Below are 20,723 nucleotides of genomic sequence, written 5' to 3' on the forward strand. Positions count from 1 at the left end.
TTTATCTGACATCTAAATTCATAGCCACTCAGGTTAGTCCACAGTGCACTGTGTAATAAGGAAATCAGAATATCTGAAAATCATAAAAGTGCTCCTATTTTCTTAGTTTATACTCTGGGGTAACCTGAGATACAGTTTTGCTTTTCTTGAGAATGAGATTTCTTTATTTGAGTGAGATGAAAAATAACTAAGTGTCTTTTGTGAAATGCAAATTTGTGTCTGCTCAGTGTAGCATTCTGCTCTGTTACCAATTATTCTGCAAGGGCAATTGAAAACCTTAGTTTTCCAAAGGGACTCATCTTCTAAAAGGCACATGCTGAAACTAAATAAACTAGGGCTGAATTTAATCTCCAGCCAGTATTATAAAGGTATTGCACACATTTTGTAGCAGTCAAAATAGCTTATAAGAAAGGCAAAAAAATGCAAATTAATCAGCACTTACTTTGGTTCCACCACAGCCAATGGTGAATTACTATGAAAAAGCAAACATCATCACTAATCATCCGATCTTATTTATTAGAGTGGTGCTTTAAGATATATATTGTAGGCTTCTCTACAGATGGACACGATGGAATTCCTTGATTGTCAGTTGCCTGATGTAAAAGACATAAAGAAACATGACGCTGATTGCTGTTTTACCTAGGAAATATTTTTTAGGGTGATTCCTAAGTGCGCACCAGCAATGATTCCCTTCTTTGGGAAGATGTATCCATTCTTTCAGTTGTTGCAACCATGGAGTTGGTATATATATATATATATATATATATATATATATATATATATATGTGTGTGTGTGTGTGTGTGTGTGTGTGTGTGTTTGGGAGCTGCTGGTGTCCTGCCCTTTCCCCTCATTAGGGGTACATGGGGACTTTACCTGTGCAAAAAATGCTTGTGTTTCAGGCATTATTTTTCAGTAATTGTGATGCTTGCAGTTTCATAGTTTGGCTGTCCAGAGTATGACCGCATTTTGTGCACTCATTAAACAATGTAAGAAGCCAAACTTTAATTTACATTCAGGTCTGCTAGAAAATCATGTTTACTCTGATTTCTTTTCTAATGCATAAGAACAGTTTAGAAGAATTGACTGCATGGAGCAAAATATAAGGCATTAATAGTTTAGAAGGTGCTACTAAAGAGGTCACTCAGTAGTCCCTATTTTGGTGGAATTTTCCTATTTTCAGACCTCATTTACCCCTGAAGAGGGTGTTTTTGTTTTTGGAAGTGTGTCCCTATTGTCTGGCCTATTTACCACTTCATACAATTTTCTGAATCCTGTTTCATTACATTTGATTTTTGAAGCTCTGTATTGCACAGAAAACCACACTTCAAGATAAGCATACTAGTGGCAGCTCTAATTTAAAGAAGTTATTTCACCATCTCTTTCATAATCTGATTATATTTTTCATCATTTCTGCATCTCTTTTTAAACATGTTTCTGAATGGTTTCCCACATTCCTTCTGGAAGTCGGAAGAGTTATCTGCTATTTGGAATTCAAATGTTATGCTAATTAGATGCACCGATTTTTGTTGGATGTTTATACCTTTCAAGGACAATTGTTCCCATTTACAACATTTGCAGGTTGCATGCTGATAAATGCAGAAGTGTTTTTCTGCATGTAAGGACAGAAACATGAAGGAACTCATTATGCACAATTAGAAGTCTCACTGGCAATGATTCATTGAGCATTATTTCATTCATCTTTGCTTTATGCAGGCTACTGATGCTCGGGCAGTTACACCTCAAGCATGCTAGGGAAACCTTTCAGAAAAATGTACAGTTCCAAGAAAAATATGAATCTGTTTGTTTGCTTATTTTCTGCAGCAGTACAATGCAACAAATGTGAGCAATACATGAACTATTACTGCAGACTTGCAAAACCTCTATAGGAGAATGAAAACAGTATAACTGCACATTTAAACTCTCATCTTTGCAGTTTATATAATGACACACATATGTATTTATTTATTTCACTTTTACTTCTTAGGTATCATATATTTGATGCAGTTTCTAGTTTCGAGATTCATGGTACAGGATATAAAAACAAAGCTGAACCATAGACCTTTATCACATGATGATATGTAACAGTGCCATGACCATACCAAATCTGATAATTAGAGTGTGAAGCAATAGATATTACTGTGTGAACATTAAATGAAGTACAGGTAAGATATAAGGCACTGTAAGTAGATTGGGCAGATCTAAAAATTAGCACTATTATTACATCTTAATGACTGATCAGCAGTTAAATTGTTTTTGCTTTGCAGCTGTATAATCTGGGATTAATTCAAAATTCCAGTCACTGCCTGCATAGAGTTTGTATGTTGTCCTTTTGTCCTTGTGGGTTTCTCAAAATAGGCTGGAGTGCTGACTCCAATGAATTTTCTAAATACATAGTGCATTTATCCTTACTCTTATAGTCCTGGTAATGGCTGAGAAATGCCTGAAAATAATCAATTAAATCAAATAACTGATCTTGTTAACAAATTAATTACATTCAGTTAAATTAGTTTAAGTACAACATACAACATAAAGCATACATTTCAAACCAACAAGTCAGAGAGTTGAGTGTGTGACTTTTGCAGTTCAGCAAAGTATTAAACCCCATCGCTACCATCCCCTTACTTTCAATATTTCTGTACGTCCCTCACAGACCTTCACCTGCCTTTATTTACCTGCATGCAAGCAATAATACAGTGAGGCATAAAACATGAAAGGCATAATTTCTATGACATGCCTTGTAAACTTCAAGAAATTAGTATTCCTTTTCATCAAAAGGAGGAGCTCGCCAAAATGAACTTGATCACCTTGTCCTATAAATAATAAATCATCAAAATATCTATAATAACCCACACACTGTTTAAATAAAGAAAACCAAAAAAGAATGTCAAGTTCCCACTTAAGTAACACACAATTAGCAAATGTGGGGGCACAAACAGCTCCCATAGCTACACCTGAAAGTTATTTAAAAAAATCACCACAAAATGAAATGAAATTGTTCACAAGTACAATATCCATAAACTGGTGGACAAGTAATACTTTCTTTTCAGATAACTTGCCAAAACTACAAACCACCTCATCAAACCACAGCAGACCATCCTTGTGTGGTATTACAGAAAAAAGACTTTTCCCCCAGATTTACTAATCTTCCATGCAGGACTAGACTAGTCCTAGTGGTTGAACAAGGAACTCAATGACCGGCCTTTACGAAAGTATGATCTTTCCAACCGTTTTAGAAATCAGAGTTACAGGGCAGGTGACATCTGTAGAGCGGGTTAGTTTGCTTCCCAGCAGGATAGAGCTGATTTGCTTGTATACAAGAGTGATCAACCCGCTAGGAGTAATAATCTCAGGTTAGTTATGACATATGGTAAAAACACACATTCTTTTATGAATATTATTTTGAGACATTGGGACATATTACAAGGTGAAGATTCACTTAGGGAAGTTGTGGGTGATAGGTGTAATTATTCCTTTCATAAAGGCCGGTCATTGAGTTCCTTGTTCAACCACTATAAAAGGTATCAAAATCAGGATAGGTCTTCTGTTCAGAGAACTATGATGAGAGACAAATTGTTGGGTTGCAATCCTTGTGGTCATTGTTGTAATTATTCTAAGGTTTATAAAACTAGCAGCTTTACTAGCCAGAATACACCTTATGTGTTTGATATAATTTTTTTTGCTACTTGTAGCACTAATTGGGTGATATATCTGGCAAGCTGTACATGTCCAGCATTTTATGTTGGACAAACCTCTAGTCCACTTAAAATGCGGATAAGTGAACATATGAGTGATATCAGAAACTACAAACAAGCCAGCACATTGTGTAAACATATATGTAAACATAAGACTGGGTCTTTCAGATTTACAGTTATTGACTGTATTGTACACAAAACACAGGATAAGGCAGGAAGACATGAGTTACTAAATATAAAGGAAAATAAATGGATAGTCAAGCTCGGTGGATTATTTCCACCTGGCCTGAATGATCATTTCTAAAAAAACCCTGTTTATTTAATAATTGTGCAATTGATAATTGATTGCTATTTGTATATATAGCTTTGTTGGAGGGAATTTTTATCATTTGTTTTTTGCTCACTGAGGAAGGCAGCATTGCCGAAACCGGTCTGATGTAATTGTTGGGCAGGTGTATTTTTTAATATACCATGTACTACTTATAATATAATATATTTTTCCACACCAAAATTGTGCTGGCTCTGCTTTTTTTGACTTGTGGTACTGAGGATTTTGGGCCATTGCACTAGCCATACTTGCTGGTTTCTCACAGTATCAGTTAGCTCTCAATACCCCTCACATCCTCTCCCTATCTGAAACCTGGCTCAAGCCACAAATCTCAAATAGTGAAATACTCCCACCAGGTTATAATATCTTCCAATCTGATAGACTTGTAAAAAAGGGGGTGGCATGGCCATCCGCTAATTAAACAACCTTAACCTCTCACCATACCCTTCCCCAATTCCTGACTTCCTCCCAGCTGAAATCATCATCCTTAACTGCCATCTGAATCCCCACAAAAAACTTGCAATTGTCTCTATCTACCTTCCTCCTGGTAACAATCTGCCCATTCTTGAAAACATCCTAGCCTGGTTCTCCCACAACATACCAAATGAGACACTTATCCTTGGTGATATCAACTTTGATTGGTCCAAACTCATAAATGACTCCCCCCAACTCAGTATCCACCTACATGGCTTCCACCAACTTATAACATCTCCCACTCGCTTCCATAAAAATTCCACTTCCAGCTCCATCATAGACTGGATCCTTACCAATTCCCCCCACCAATACCAAAATCCCACCACCTTACCTGACTCCCTCAGTGATCATCTCCCCTTACACCATCTTAAGACGCTACTCCATATTCCTAAACCCCACCTTATCAAAGAATGTTGAAAACTAATGACTTTCAATTCATCCCAATGTAACTCCATTCTCCACAACATAGATTGGGCCATCCTAAAACACCTCACCCTAAACGATGCTGTAAGCACTTTTAATAGCATCTTCATGAATACTCTAAACTCCTTAGCTCCCTCTAGGAAGATCAGAGTAAAATTAAATCACGCTCCCTGGCTCTCCAAGGAGACTAGATACCATATGAAACAAAGAGATTGCGCTTGGAAAACCTGGACTAAAACTAAACAACCACCTTTTCTTCAAAAATACAGGCATTTGAGGAATCTTGCAAAAAAAACAAACAACTAATGACAAAAAGTTATACTATACCTCTGGTCAGCTTAACAACAAATCCAATCCTTGAAAATTTTGCTCAACTCTCAACAGCATCCTCTATCCTGGAAAGCCCTCTAATCCCTCCCCATACCCTAACTCTTCCTCTCAGGAAACAGCTACCCTCCTGAATAAACACTTTATCTCTTCCATCCAAAATCTGGTAACCTCTAAGCCAAACTCTGCTTCGACACCCACCACTCCAGGTCCCACTAACACAACTTTGCTTTCTTTTGAGCCAGTTTCCATTACTTACATCAAATCTCTACTACTCATGCTAAAACCTTGCTCTCCTTCCACTGACAATCTATCTCCTACATTCCTCAAACTTGCTGCTGACTCAATTGCCTATCCTATATCTATACTAATTAATTGATCTATTCTGGAATCAACTGTTCCCACCCTTTTGAAATCTTTCTTCACTATCCCTCTTCATAAAGGTGGAAACTCCACTGACCCCTCAAACTACCGACCCATTGCCATTCTGTCCTCCCTCTCCAAGATATTGGAAAAATGTATTCACTCATGGCTTCTCAATCACCTCCTCACACACCACTTACTTACCCCTACCCAACATGGATTTTGTCCTCACCACAGCACCACCACTGCCCTCCTCTCCTTCACTCATATCATTGCAGAGGCCCTAAACAACAATAAACTCATTTCCTGTCTCTTCCTAGATCTCTCCAAAGCCTTCGATACTGTCTCTCATCATCTACTACTTTCCAAACTCGCAAATCTCCACCTATCCCCCTCCGCACCTGCCTGGTTTAATAGTTACCTATCTGGCAGGGAACAATCTGTCATATAGCTCTAATCCCCCTCACCTTTCCTTCCCATCTCCACTGGTGTTCCCCAAGGCTCCATCTTGGGACCCCTTTTGTTTAACATCTTCAGCAATGATCTTTACACCTCATGCAAAGAATCCTCCCTTATTCAGTATGCCGACGACTCCACACTTATATCCATCTCAAATAACATTCCTGAACTACACTCCCTGTCCCAACAGGCCCTACTATCCATTGAACAATGGCTCTCTCACAACCTGTTGATCCTAAATCCCAAAAAGACCAAACTCCTACCTTTCCTTCCCCATTCTCTTTCTCATCACAAAACCTCCTTTTTTTTACATCTTCTAACAATACATCTATCCAACCTGACACCCACACAAAACTCCTAGGAGTCATTATCGATGACAAACTAAAGTTCAACCTACACATACTCCAATGTATTAAAAAACCCCCCAGAAACTAGGTCTGCTAAATCGGAACAAAAAATTCCTAACCCCTGAATCTAGACTTACCCTGGGTCAGGCACTCCTCCTCCCCTCCCTTGTATACACCGCCCCAGTTCTTACCAATATCCAGGCCTCCACTCTAAACAAACTCCAACAGACTTACCATAAAATAGCCAGATTCATTACTAACTCCTCATACAACGCACACTACTGCATTTCTTTAAACTCTCTTCAATGGCTTGAAATTCCCCAATTTCTGCTATCTTATCAGTTTCATATGCTACACTCTATAATTTATAAACCCTCCTTCTGTCCATCTCTATCTTCCTTAGTCTCCATCTACATCCCATCCTGGACCCTCCATACTTCTAACCCACAATTACTTGATATCTACCACCCAAAAAGGTCAGTAGACAAATTACTCTACAAACACTCCCTTGCCCATGCTTGGAACAAACTTCCCCTTGACTTACGTTCAATCTCCCACACTCACACTTTAAAAATTAACTAAAAGCTTATTTTCTAAATTTCAGAAACTGCCCTTGCCATGACCCTACCTAGTCTTCCTTCCCTTTATGCACCCTCAAAAGGACCATACTTAGTACCTCATTACACCTCTCTCTCTCCAATGTTTCTACTATGCATTTGCATAATTTTATACAAACAAAAATGTTTATTGTTGGCCTATTGAACTATATCAATGTAAAATTGTTACTTAGCTTCTTTTTAATTCAACTTTAACTTTATGTATGTAATCCAACATATGTGAATCTTTTTGCTATAACTGTTATTATATCAATATTGTTTACAATTGTACTTGTTTAAAATGTACTACTGGAGCTTTTCTCCTCAGGTCTCCACTAAAAATGGGCCCAGTTGGACAAACCCAGCTAAAAAAAAAGTCAATAAATAAATAATTACATAGGTGAAGTATACAGTACTGTACATCCAGATACCTTATGGCAGCTCAGCCCTGATACCCCCACTTTTTGTAACAGCCTAGGTCATGTATGGTGCTCCCCTCTAGACTCAATAATACAGGGTCACATACCACTGTTACATACACTGGCCTCTGGAGTGTATAATGGCACACATGTATTGTGAAGGTGACGCCCATACATATATGGCCCCAGCCCCACTGTATGTGTGGGGGATACAACAGCAGTGGACTGATGGCAGAAATTGCAGTGTGATATACTCATAGCCCACTACAGAACAACCCCTGACAGTATGGCATATGTGCAAAGTTTGGTATGTAGGTGGAGGACAGAGGCTGGAACACAGGAACATATGTGAAAAACTGTTGCCATACACTAAGCAAGTTGCTGGTGTTATAGGATAGTCTGCAACATACCCGTAGTCAGGGAATTGAGGTTAGAAACAGAAATGGATGTAGCCATGTACTGATAGCACTCAACACACACACTGCCAGTGTAATATCTGACACAGGACCTGTGTGTTGGACAGACAAAACATGATAGGCATACCTCTGTCCAGCAAGAGGATTGGCCCACAGTTGTGAGCTATGCAGACAGACTACATTCCAAGGTAAACTAGTATGCTCACACACACACACACACACACACACACACACACACACACACACACACACACACACACACACACACACACATCCTGTAACACCAGTACTATACAAAGCATAACACAACTCTACTCACAGTCTGTCTGTTGTTCCTGATCCTCCTACAAATATGTAGCTGCCCTGAGTGTGCTGGTTCTCTTGTAAGAGGTATTGCTACCCGCTGTCTGTAACACTGATGCCCACACACAGGAAGGATGTCCATCCCACAGGAAATGTAAAGGGGCCACATTCACATGATGTAGGGATTTATAGTGGGTGGTTGCCATGACAGTGGTAATTCAAAGTACTACACATGTGTAATCATATCTATATGGCTATCTGGATAAGTATATGCACATATATTTCCACCATATGTCCAGGACATGAAGTGTAGCCCTACACCAGCCCCTATAGTCCCAAAGTTGTAGTGCAAGGGGATGTCAGGTATGTAATAGCAGGTATATTAGTAGACTATTGCTACTGTCATTGGCACTGTCTTCACAGACATGGTGTGTGTGGGAGGTCACATCTGCTTCTAACATGTGTTCCATTGGCTACTGACAGACATCCTAAGGACATCATTGTAAAGTACCACTGCTAGAATGTAATGTCCATATGGACTGCAGAAGAGATATTGGCCAATATATGTGGTAAGTCTGACACACCCTGTACAGTCCAGAGGTATACACATAAGCCCTTAGTGCACAACATGTGTACCATGCCTGACAATATGGATGTAGACAGCCATGTAGATGGGTATAACACATAACGACTGGTATACATTTGCCACCATAGGATATACATTCACACACTCCTGTCTGGCCTGACACATAATGACCGCTGGCACAGGTGTACTATGGCCACATAATACCCACTAGATATTAACATACATCTGTACAGCATCCCACTGCTCTGTCTGACATACATGACTTGTAAGAGAGGCCCAGCAGCAGTACATCTGGCAAGTATCTGCACATGACATCTCACTGGGTAAGTACACTAAGCTGCTAGGCATATAATAATGCACTGTGCAGGCTACAGACAGACTGACTCAACACTGGCCAACATCTCCTATGGGGGAATGCACATGTACCTGCATATATAGCAGGCTCAACTGGCATGCTACAGCACAGGGTAAGATACACCTGTGGGAAAGTGCATAACCACAACCAATGTGAACACAGCCACAGCCACATATGTTAAGCTAGCATAATATTACAGTATATGGCCTATCTGTTCTACACCATAATCATATGTGCTACTCACAGACTTACCCTACATATACTGGGCTGCTACACAGTTTGGTCTGATGGCTGTCTGTGGTATGGTACATGTGTGTGTATGGCCCTACAAACGTGTATGCCAATACGGTACAATATAGTGGGGCAGCATGTAACATCAGATAGGAGGGGAACTAGAACAATGACATCTACCACAGTCTGTACACAGGCTACAGTACATATTAATAATACACACACTGTCGACATTCACCATAAGTACACATACCTCAGTACTGTACAAACATCCACAAAATGTCCAGGTTATGTCATGAAATATAACCCCTACTGTACATAACATGTATAGCAGTCTGATATATCACTGGCTTGTTATCAGATATGATGACACTAATTATGGTGTACAGCACATATGCACCACTTCCTGCATGACATATGTAAAAAGGTTGACAGAGGTGTGGCTGGGAGCATATACACAGGGCCAGTATTGACATGTTGCTGTGATAACCTCATACATTTACTGTTGTAATGGGGTTTGTTGCAACATATGTCCTATGAGGGATATGAAGTCAGTAACTGTCACGGCCTTCACCATCTACAGACTGCAATCCTCACACTACCTTCTGCAGTCCACAGATAGATGCTCCATGGGTAACATATGAAACCAAAGGCACAACATTGCCCAGTCTGCAGATGACTCTGCAGATGGGGATTCCTCATAAACATGGAATTGACATGGCAGGTATTGAGACATGTATGACAGCCGTACCCAGACAAACACTGTGAAACCAACATTACTCTTAATGCAGTATAGCAGCACTTACAGTCTATAGTCAGGTCTGGCATTTACCCCTCCTGTTTGTTGCCCTCTTTCCACAGTGTATGCTGTTAGAGGTAAATCCCCAATTCATCTGAGATGCTGTTTGCCAAACAACAGATCTAGTTCCTGCTCACAGTGAATAAAAAGGGCCAACACCACCATGATGTTCCTAGATATTGGATTGTGTTTCCATGCAACTGGCTATGGGAATGTTACCACAGCTGTTCCACATGCAATCAGCTAAGGGAGGGCTGCAATTCATGCTGAAGCCATCAGCTGATCATGAGCATCACTTAAAATACACATGCTGCTGCCTAAGCAAAGCAGGTGTGGGCCTCCACATCCACCAGAGAGGAAGTGGGAATGGCAGACAGAGGCAAATACATGTCAGGGAGGTGTGGGAGAGTAAAACTGAAGCATGTTCGTATCACACACCTACCAGCACAGGGTATCAAACCCCCGACAACTATGTAGTGCTATCACAGTTCGATGCAGTTATTGGATGTGTCACATGGGTTACCTGTTGTGGAGCACTCAGAACATATATGTGATCTCGAGTGACATCTGCAACAGGGATACAGTAGCTATATGGTAAGTGACGTACACGTGCTTGTCTGCATGAACAAGTGCCAGCATCAACACAGCCACACTCTCACAAGGACACACACACACATTTACACACTTGGCAGGGCCAGGAGTACAACTCATCAGAAGTGGGATTGCAACAACACATCACTGTGCAGGTATCACATGCACCACATGGGTCATACGAAGGTTCTATGGGCAAATATTATGAGGAGGTGTCAGTCATCAGACAGCATGCTTCAATATGCCCATGGGGGTTGTAGTGAGTGTGGATGTGGACATACGCATCATATAATACACACACAAACACACAAGGTGCCATTAGTGACATGCATGGGTGCATGTCTGCACGGGTGTCTTGTGGTCGACTGTGCCAGCAGGCTGTACAAGGGTAGGTGATGGGTATACCTTGGCATCAGGCCACATGACAATGGTCTGCATTGTGGCTCAGGGCTGTAGTTTCTGCATTTGCCCACACAGGTGGCTATTTTATCCCCCATCCAGTCACCTGGGTGACTAATGTGTGTGGCCAATGCTGTGCATTGCTTGCCATGTATATGTTCCTTAGTCCATGACATGGACGGTGTCTAGGATATGCACACCTCCCACATGCATGTACAGTGACATGTGGAACTGATCCTGGGGTGTCTGGCCCATGTTGTGAACACAGATTATCATCAGATGTGCCAGTCTTTCCCACCTGTGGCAGGGACTGGTAATGGGCAGCAGGTTTACCCTGCACGTACATTGATAGCATGCTAACAGCATTCCCTGGTGTCAGTGGCATCTGTCCATACAGGGAATGTTGTCAGGCATGGTATGTCTGTTGTGGGTCACATGTGAAGGCACCACAGGTGGTGCAGGTGTCCATTAGGGAACATGGGGGAGGTGCACTGTCTGCATTGACATGCATAATGGACAGATGGGGAGGGTGGCATGGCCTCTGTAGCCTACTGATATCACTCCATAGTTACTATCAGTGGCCAATATACAGTGTACTATCCACATATTGGCTGTTGCCTAGGCATGTGTGTGTGTATGAGACATGGGTGAGAGTGTGCTCTGGGTAATACTGGGGTTGGTAACTGTGATTGCCTGGCCTTGATGTCACATGTATGGGTATGGATATGCACCCCAGCCTCTTGGCTATTTCACAGCTGTTATCCCTGTACAGTGGACATTGTGATATGTACTAGGGCAGCCATATAAGAATTTTGCAAAATCTACAACACATTGGGCCCAGGTGTCACACATGCACATCCACCTCCACCCAGGATATGAGTTATAAACACACACACACACACACACACACACACACACACACACCCACACACACACACACACACACACACACACACACACACACACACACACACACACACACACACACCTGTCATGTCTGGGAGTAGAACCCCTACCTAACTAGTTTATTAAAGTATAGCACTGCACAGTTATAGTACGAGCCATGGACATTACTGGAGTATCCCTTCCCCAAAGGTGTATTTCACACTGAATGACATCAGCAGGATTGCCAAAGTAGGCCATTTGAAATGTACTGTGAGTGACTAGCCTAAAATGCATTGCTCCCTACACAGACAGTGAGACACATGCAAAAACATTCCCAACCAACATGTGTGGGTATAGAATCCCTGCCAGAGGTCTATATCACACTACAGCATGGAGCTGTTATAGGATGCACCATGGGGATTACTGGAGTACTCCTTCCCCAAAGGTGCATTTCGCAATGAATGACATCAGCAGGATTACCAAAGTAGGGCATTTGAAATGTACTGCGAGTGACTAACCTATGATGCATTGCTCAGTACACAGACATTGAAACACACACAAAACATCCAGAACTGCCATGGGTGGAGATGGAAACCTACCACAGTTCTAATTCACACTCGAGCAGTATGCAGTTACCGGACACGCTACAGAGATTACTGGGCTACAGCCTTCCCAGAGGAGTAGTCCTAGGTGGGTGACATCAGCAGCCCTGCCAATGTTGAGTATATGTATTGTAAGGTGTGTGAGTACCCTAAAAAGCATTGCTGTCTACACAATCAGAGACAGACAGACACGCACACAAATGCACATACACAGTTGCCAAGTCTGGACTTAGAACACCTACCTAACTACTTTATCACATTACATCAGTACTCAGTTACAGGACACGCTACAGAGATTACTAGGCAACAATGTTCCCAGAGGTGTAGATCTAGGTGGGTGACATCAGCAGCCTTGCTAAAATTGAGTATATTAATTGTGAGTAGTGTGAGTACCCTAAAAAGCATTGCTCTCTACACAGTCAGAGACAGACAGACATGCACACAAACAGACTCAAACACACACACAATTGCTAAGTCTGGGGTTAGAACACCTACCTAACTATTTTATCACACTACAGCAGTACGCAGTTACAGATCGCACTGCAGAGATTACTAGGCAACAACCTTCTCAGAGGTGTAGTTCTAGGTGGGTGACATCAGCAGCTTGCCAAAGTTGAGTATATGAATTGTGAGGAGTGTGAGTACCCTAAAAAGCATTGCTCTCTACATAGTCAGAGACAGACAGACACGCACACAAATGCACACACACAGTTGCCAAATCTGGGGTTAGAACTCCTACCTAACTAGTTTATTATACTACAGCAGTACACAGTTATGGGATGCACCATGGAGATTACTGGGCTGCAACTTTCCCAAAGGTATATTTCATATTGGATTACCTCAGCAGGCTTGTCATAGTAGGGCTATGGGGAAGGCGGTGTGTACATGGGTCATAACCCATTCATGTATGTGTTGACATGCCACATGTGGACACATACCGGGTCATATGTCACAGGTACATGCATACAGCTGCTAGATGACTACTTCCTTGTACAGTCATGTTGCACAGCTGGAAAGTGCACCACATAGTCTATAATGCTGACAGATACTGGTAGCTAGTATCTGCAGTGAATGACATCTGCACTTCATGTGTTTGGGGCCCTTTGGCTGTGTGCTGGGTGAGACAGGCCTGGATGGCTCCTTGTCACAGTGACCCTCTTCCACACATCTATGTACATCTACCTTTGACATATTATAGTGTGTTGTCCTGACATATATGTCTGTATTCCTATCCACTGTGTGTGCAAGGCATGAGTGGTGTATACTGATGACTGTCTGCACTAACAACTGCAACTGCCAGATATGTCTGGTCCACTGGTGTTTGCAGTCATGGCCTTCATGTGTTTTAGCATGTGAGCATGCCCAGTATGACTTTTCAGTATGTTGTAGACTGACATTGCCACCCAGTATGACCTTTCAGTATGTTGTAGACTGACATTGCCTTCATTTCACTAAGTGTGTGAGTGTGCCCTGTAAGGCCATCTGTATTGAATCTGTGGATCATGTCCAGGTAGTTTGTGCTGCAGTGCTGACCTTTGTGTTGTACACCAACAAATAGCATGCTGTCTCTGCAGGGTATCCATCGATTATTTGGCCTTGACTGTTACTACATTTTTGTATAGTGGGGGGGGGTACACCTGACTGTTTCTACATTTGGGGAGGATGGGAGGCAAACCTGACTATTTCTACATTTCTACATAGGGTTGGGGGACACACCTGACAGTTATTACATTACTACGTAGGATGGGGGGGGGGCACACCTGACTATTTCTACATTTCTACACAAGAGTGGGGGGGACACCTGACTGTTATTACATTACTTTGTAGGATGTGGGGGGCACACATGAAACATGTACACATTTGCTATGACCGTACTGGTATGTCAGGTACTCCATTTCATTCTGTATTGCTAACTATCATGCTGACTAGAGGCATACCAGTGTACTGCAGAATGTGGCTTTGGTTGTCCTACATATTATTGCCTGTCTTCCTACCCTTCAGAACTAATGTCCCACTGTCTGCAGTGCTGTGGTCTGTCTGTGTAGGCTGGAGGGGTTAACCATAGCCATCATTCTGGGGCCATGCCACAGGCTCTGTTTGGGTTTGTCTACACCTGTTCTGCTGGCTGATACTGTTGTTGGGTATGTGAACCATCCTGACTGGCATGTGTGGGTCATATGGACACACATGTCACACAGCACATTTCCTGCAGTGGGTTTTGTTACCCTGTGTAGTACTGGCTACTATGGTGATTCCAGTATGTGTTGCAGATGTCATGGTGCCACTATGGGTGTCTACTGTCTGCTGCCATAACATTCAGACATCCAGTTCCCTTGCATGCTCACATCCATACCATAGCTACAGGTAATAACACATTCTACTCCATTTGGCAACTGGTAGGTTGATTGACTTACCTTGAGGGTGTTTCAGACTTGCAGATGGTGCTGGAGGGCTGCCTATGTCAGATGCACATAGTACACTCCCTATACATGGTTGAGCAGAGGTAGTGTCATATTTGGCATCCCTTTTACTGTATGTGCAAGTCAGAGAGAGGTGTCATTCCCTGGGTCCCCTACTGTGTCAGTGCATGTGCCATGCGTTGCCTCTTTGTCAAGGCCAGGGCATACTGGGCATGCCTCCTTCTGCCTACTGGGGCAGGCTCAGGCTGTTCCTCCTCTTGGTTGCTCTGTGCCTGTGAAGGCCTTGGCATTGGTGGGGGGCTGTGTGGCCCTGCCCCATGCTGTTCCTGCTGCAGCTGTTTCCTCAGGATCATATTGTGAAGCATTGCACATACCATAACAATTTGGGTACATGTAGCTGGTGAATACTGCAAGGCTCCATCGGATGTGTCCAGACACCAGAACCGTGACCTGAGCATCCCAAACACACACTCTATTATATGTCTGGCCTGTGCATGTGCCTCATTATGACATTGCTGTTCAGGTGAGTGTGCATTTCTGATGGGTGTCATCAGCCATGGCTCCAGTGGGTACCCAGCATCCCCCACTAGGTGACCGTAGGGGATGTCCACATTGGCAAATCTCTGGTACAAGCTACATCAGATGCCATATGTGGGAATCATCATAGCTTCCATGGCAGTCAGCACATACATTCATTATAATGCCCTGGGCATCACAAACAACCTGGCAGTTGATGGAGGGGATGCCTCTGTGGTTGATGTAGACCGTACCCTGCTCACTGAATGGTGCTTTGATGTGTATGTGCATGCAGTCTATAGCACCCACTACCCCAGGGTATTCTGCTATTTGGTGGAAGAGACACATATTGCTGGTCAACACCTCATGGGTGTTGAGGAAATATACATGCTCACTAGAATGTGCTGACATGGCATCCAGGAACTGGTGGAATACTCTGGATGCTGATGCCTGTTAGATCCCCATGATATCCCCAGTTGTGCTTTGGGAGGTACCTGTGGCTAGTATACCTAGGCCTACACATACCTTAGTGTCCACTGGGATGGATTTCCCTCGGTAAGTTTGGTGGGTTAGGTGTGGCCGGCACAGCTCAACAATTTGCTGTAGGAGGTCTCTGTCCACCCTATAGCGCTCCACTATCTCAAGCTCATGCACCCCCTGGTAGGTTACCCTGGGTCTGTACTCTCTTCTCCATCTCCTCACTGTGGGTTGTTCAGCAGCATTCACATCCTCACCACCCTCAGCCACTTGCACATGTTGTTCTATGTTGCCTGTTGCAGCCCTTCTCATTTTGTAGATTTGTTTGTTAAAATTTCCCCGCTTGTATACACCAGTGGTGTAGAGTGTGGGAAAAAACAGAAGGTATTTGCTTGGTTTGTAGTAGACCGGCTGGTCTGGTCTGCTGCCTGTGTAATTGGCTGATTCTGATACATTTTAACTGCCAGCTAAGCTAGTTCTCCTTGAATACCTTCCTACTGCTGTTTTCCCTTCTCATTGCCTTCCTGTTTCAGCCTGTGTGCATGCTATGCAAACAGAGTGCTCATATCTGCACACTGCTGCTATTTCTTGGTTTAACTTATTTTTTCTTCCTGTAAAAAACAGTGTGCGGCGAGCACACCCGCTTAGGCTTTGTAAAGAGTGTTAGGCAGGTTTAGATACACCCCCTAGCTGAGCTGTGCTAAGCTAGGAGCAAACCCGAGCCCCAGGGCTCGAATTCACTTACAATATGGCTGACACACCCACCCATGATGTCACCTATCTCCTAGTCTTGCACTCAGCTATTCATACTCTTACACTGTTGAGATCTGCCTCACATGCTGGGGAAAACTGGGATTCACAATCCTTCCCCTCATTTGCATAGGATTGCCTGCTAATGCATAGTTACATGTCTCACACTGAGCCTCCCCCCTTAGCAACCACTATTCCCTGGCCAGGTTGTCTTCTGCCTGCCATTGACTTGCATGGCAAACTACTGATTTTAGTTAGAATGCTTATTTTAGGTTTATTTTATTATTTTCCCCTGATCCCGTTTGCACGCCGCTGCCCTATACTTAAACAGCTGAGATCGGCTTAATATAAAATAAAGGTTGATTTTTTTTTTTGCATTGTTTGCAATGCCATTGGCCTTATACTTGGCCATTGGCATGCTTCCTCAATGATATGCAGCCTTTATTTGGAGCTGTCATAGCTCCGTTTTGGATTTTGCAGTAACGTACTTGGTTACTAACCGAGTACATTTCTGTATATTATGCTAGTCCTGCACGCCCTGATTCCTGCTTCCTGGATAGCAGATTTACCTCATTTACATAGTTTTCACCTGCAAATGGGGTAATTTGCATATGGGGCTGGGAACGTGCAGCACTAGTGCTAGAACACTCGTGCACATCAAACGAGCATGTACTTGGATCGCTCGGCCACCATGTTGGTCAAATTTTCTATTACACTAATCATGCATGCTGTGCAAGCTTTTGAGAATCTGGGGGTCTGTATATCACAAATAACAAAAATACAATCCTGACTCATGTTAATCAAATGTAAGTTGTCTAATAAATCCCATGAGTCATGGACTATGTGTTTAAAATCTCTGCACGAATTCTTTAATTTCAAGTCAATAAATTTCACATGTGGTTCCATGATAGAACCAGCAGTGGCCACAATGGGACTAAATGGTGGATCAGAAACATTCAAGTGCAACTTTGGGATTCCAAAAATTCTAGGTATAACATGATCTGTAACTCAAAAACTCATAAAGTTTCTGGTTGATGTGGTCGAACAAAAACAACTCTTCAAGGGCAAGTCTAATGCTCCTGTATGCAACATTAATTTTGTTAAGGAAAACGGGACCATAGGTCGCATCATCACCCAAAAGATTGTACATGTGACCCATATAGTCCTTATATAATAAGAAGGCCAAACCCTTGCCGGGTTTCATAAATTTGATCTCTTTATCCATAGTCAGCGATGTTAAAATACGTCTATTATCAGGAGTCAAGTTGTAATAGCCGCACTTACATTAACTATTCAATAGAACCTGGATCTCTTTCACAAACATTTTCAAATAAATGTATAACAGGATGTAAATGGGGGTTGGACATGCTTTTCCTCTTCAACCTGTTGTAATCAAAACCAGCACCAGAAATATCACCCAGCAATATTTGGAAATTAAGTTTACCGCTGAAAAGTTTCACATCTAAAATAGTTTGCTTAAGGTTGGTTCTGCTGGATGGAATAAAATTATAAACTTTCAAAAACAATGCATGATGTGCTGGCTGAATATTAATTTCAGTAAAATTATATATGTTAAAACCATAGCAGGAAGAAATTTTGACAGTACCTTCATGGGCGTCAAGTGAGGCTGTCCTAGGCACAATCCCTAATGCCATCTTGACCCCTTGTGTTTGTTGTTCCTCCAGTCGGCCCTTCCCTTTTGATTTGGGAGTCGTGTGAGAAAAAATTTGTTGGCTATTCTCTCTGACCATCTGGGGGGAGATACTTCTTCTAAAGGGGCCTCATGTTTCACTTGTCTTCCATCATGGTGACTCTCTTTAAATTTACTAAAATCAGGAGAATGAGTTTTTTTGCTCATCAGGGGGGTTTAGAATATACATTTCTTTTCTCATAATCCAGATGATCACAAATTAACTTTTTATACTTACTTTTCTTAACAACAGAGAGTCTATTATCCACTTTTAAAAAAACTGAATTGAAACTGTCTTTATACTGTGAAAAGATTAAATCATTTGTAATGGAAACTACCAACTTGTTAACTTCTTCCTTGTATGTTTTCATACACCAGTCATTTTCCATAATGATCAATCTCATCAGTTCAAGACTGGACTGGTCAAATAATTCCAATAATTCCATGTGGAAAGGACTGTTGATCTCACCCCTCTGTGGATACTTCCAAAAGCGGATTCCCTTGGGAACATGTCCTCTATGTACACTTTCATCCAAAAACACATTCCCTGGGATTCAATAAACTTCATGCAGGAATAGCAGTATTCCTGCTCAGAGTTGTTTGTGTCTGTATAGCACAGCAGCGCACTGCTGTTCAACTGACATGGGCATGAACCATGAATGAGTGCAGGGGGCATGTTCAAGTAGTGCATGGACATTGAACATGCCCCCTGCACTCATAAAGTCCCGTACAGCACTTTCTAATAAGATCTGACATAATATTAGAAAATTTCTCTAATATTATGCCATTATTTCAGTGTCTGTGGATAGGATAGAAGCCTGAAAGTCAAAAGTATGCCATTATTTCTCAACTGTAGTCCTCAATTGCATGTCAGAACACCACAATACTTACTATATAACATAATAATATAATAGTAATATTTAGATAATTTTTTCTAGGCTAAGGAATGTTTAAGCATAGCTAAGTAGGTGTGCACATTACCAAGCTGAGGTATTGCAATTGTTAGAGTCCCTGCTTTGCATGCAGATGTTCATGGTTTGACTACCAACAGAGACAACTTATTTTTATATGGGAAAGTAGTGTTAAAGTTATTTTTGTAAACTTAAATTATGTAGCAACTGTTTTTTGTCAACCATGGTAGCTGGTGTACAAAGTAAGTGTGAGTGCACATAAAATGTGAAACCACCCGTTTGCACACAAATGCCCCATGCAGTATAGTCACACCCCTTGACAATGTAAGGGAAGCACATAGAGGGATGTCATGTAAAGTATATCATATACACTTAATAAATGAAATCAGTCCTCTGATATATTTAAAAAATTAAAAGTGAACAATGGTTAGCAATGCTCAGCTATGCTTAGCAAGTGTAAAACCATTGCTAAGACATGAATGCTAAGCAGCAGGTAGCTCAGCTAAGTGCATTTGCACATAAACACTGCTCAACAACTTCCCCTTTAAGCAGTGTTAAAACCTGCTTAGTGGATGTGCACACTGCTTAGCAGAGCTTAACCTTTTCAAAATGGTCCAATGACAGCAAAGGGCAGGAATATTGCACTATTTAAATGGTGCAGGTGGGAATACAGCCATAATCTGTTACAGTCTCATCTGTGCAGATGCAATGGCTGGCATAGGAGAGGGAGTGTGCTTTCAGTAGCAATTATGTAGCATTCGGGAGTCCAGGGTCATGGCTGGACTCCTAGTTAAAAACCATGATGAGAGACTGCTGCAGGGCCAGTACCAGGGCTCCCAATACAAAGCGGAAGCCTTTGACCATCTCGCACATGACTGCACCAGTGCTACTCACATCCCCTGGACTAGTGAGCAGGCATGGTACCACAATGCTGACCTAAAGCATAGGAAGTGGGTGCTCTTGGACCAGTAGATCCAAGCTGGATGGGCACAGAATGCTCCAGTAGTGTGTAAGTATCACTATCACGTAGTTTGTAGCAAATACTAGCCTGAGAATATAATAGACAGATATGCATAATGTGTGTTTTTCTCCCCTACAGCTGCAGCAGAGAGGGCTAGTAACATGGAAGCCCACGGTGACAGACTTCTAAGACTGTGCCAGACTGGTGAGTACAAAATCTATTTTGCAGTATTTTGTTAAAAAATCTAAGAAGGAATACATTGCTTACTGCTAGTAGGTATACTGTTACTGTGTGAACTGAATAAATAAAAAAGTATGACTGACGCATATTGAAGTACAATAAAGACCTTTAAAAAAACTGTTGTGTTTATTCTGGTATGTTGTTGTAGACATATATATAATG

The sequence above is a fragment of the Protopterus annectens genome, chromosome 7.part0, assembly GCF_019279795.1.
Source record: "Protopterus annectens isolate FY-2018-M chromosome 7.part0, PAN1.0, whole genome shotgun sequence".
In the NCBI taxonomy this organism is placed as follows: domain Eukaryota; kingdom Metazoa; phylum Chordata; order Ceratodontiformes; family Protopteridae; genus Protopterus; species Protopterus annectens.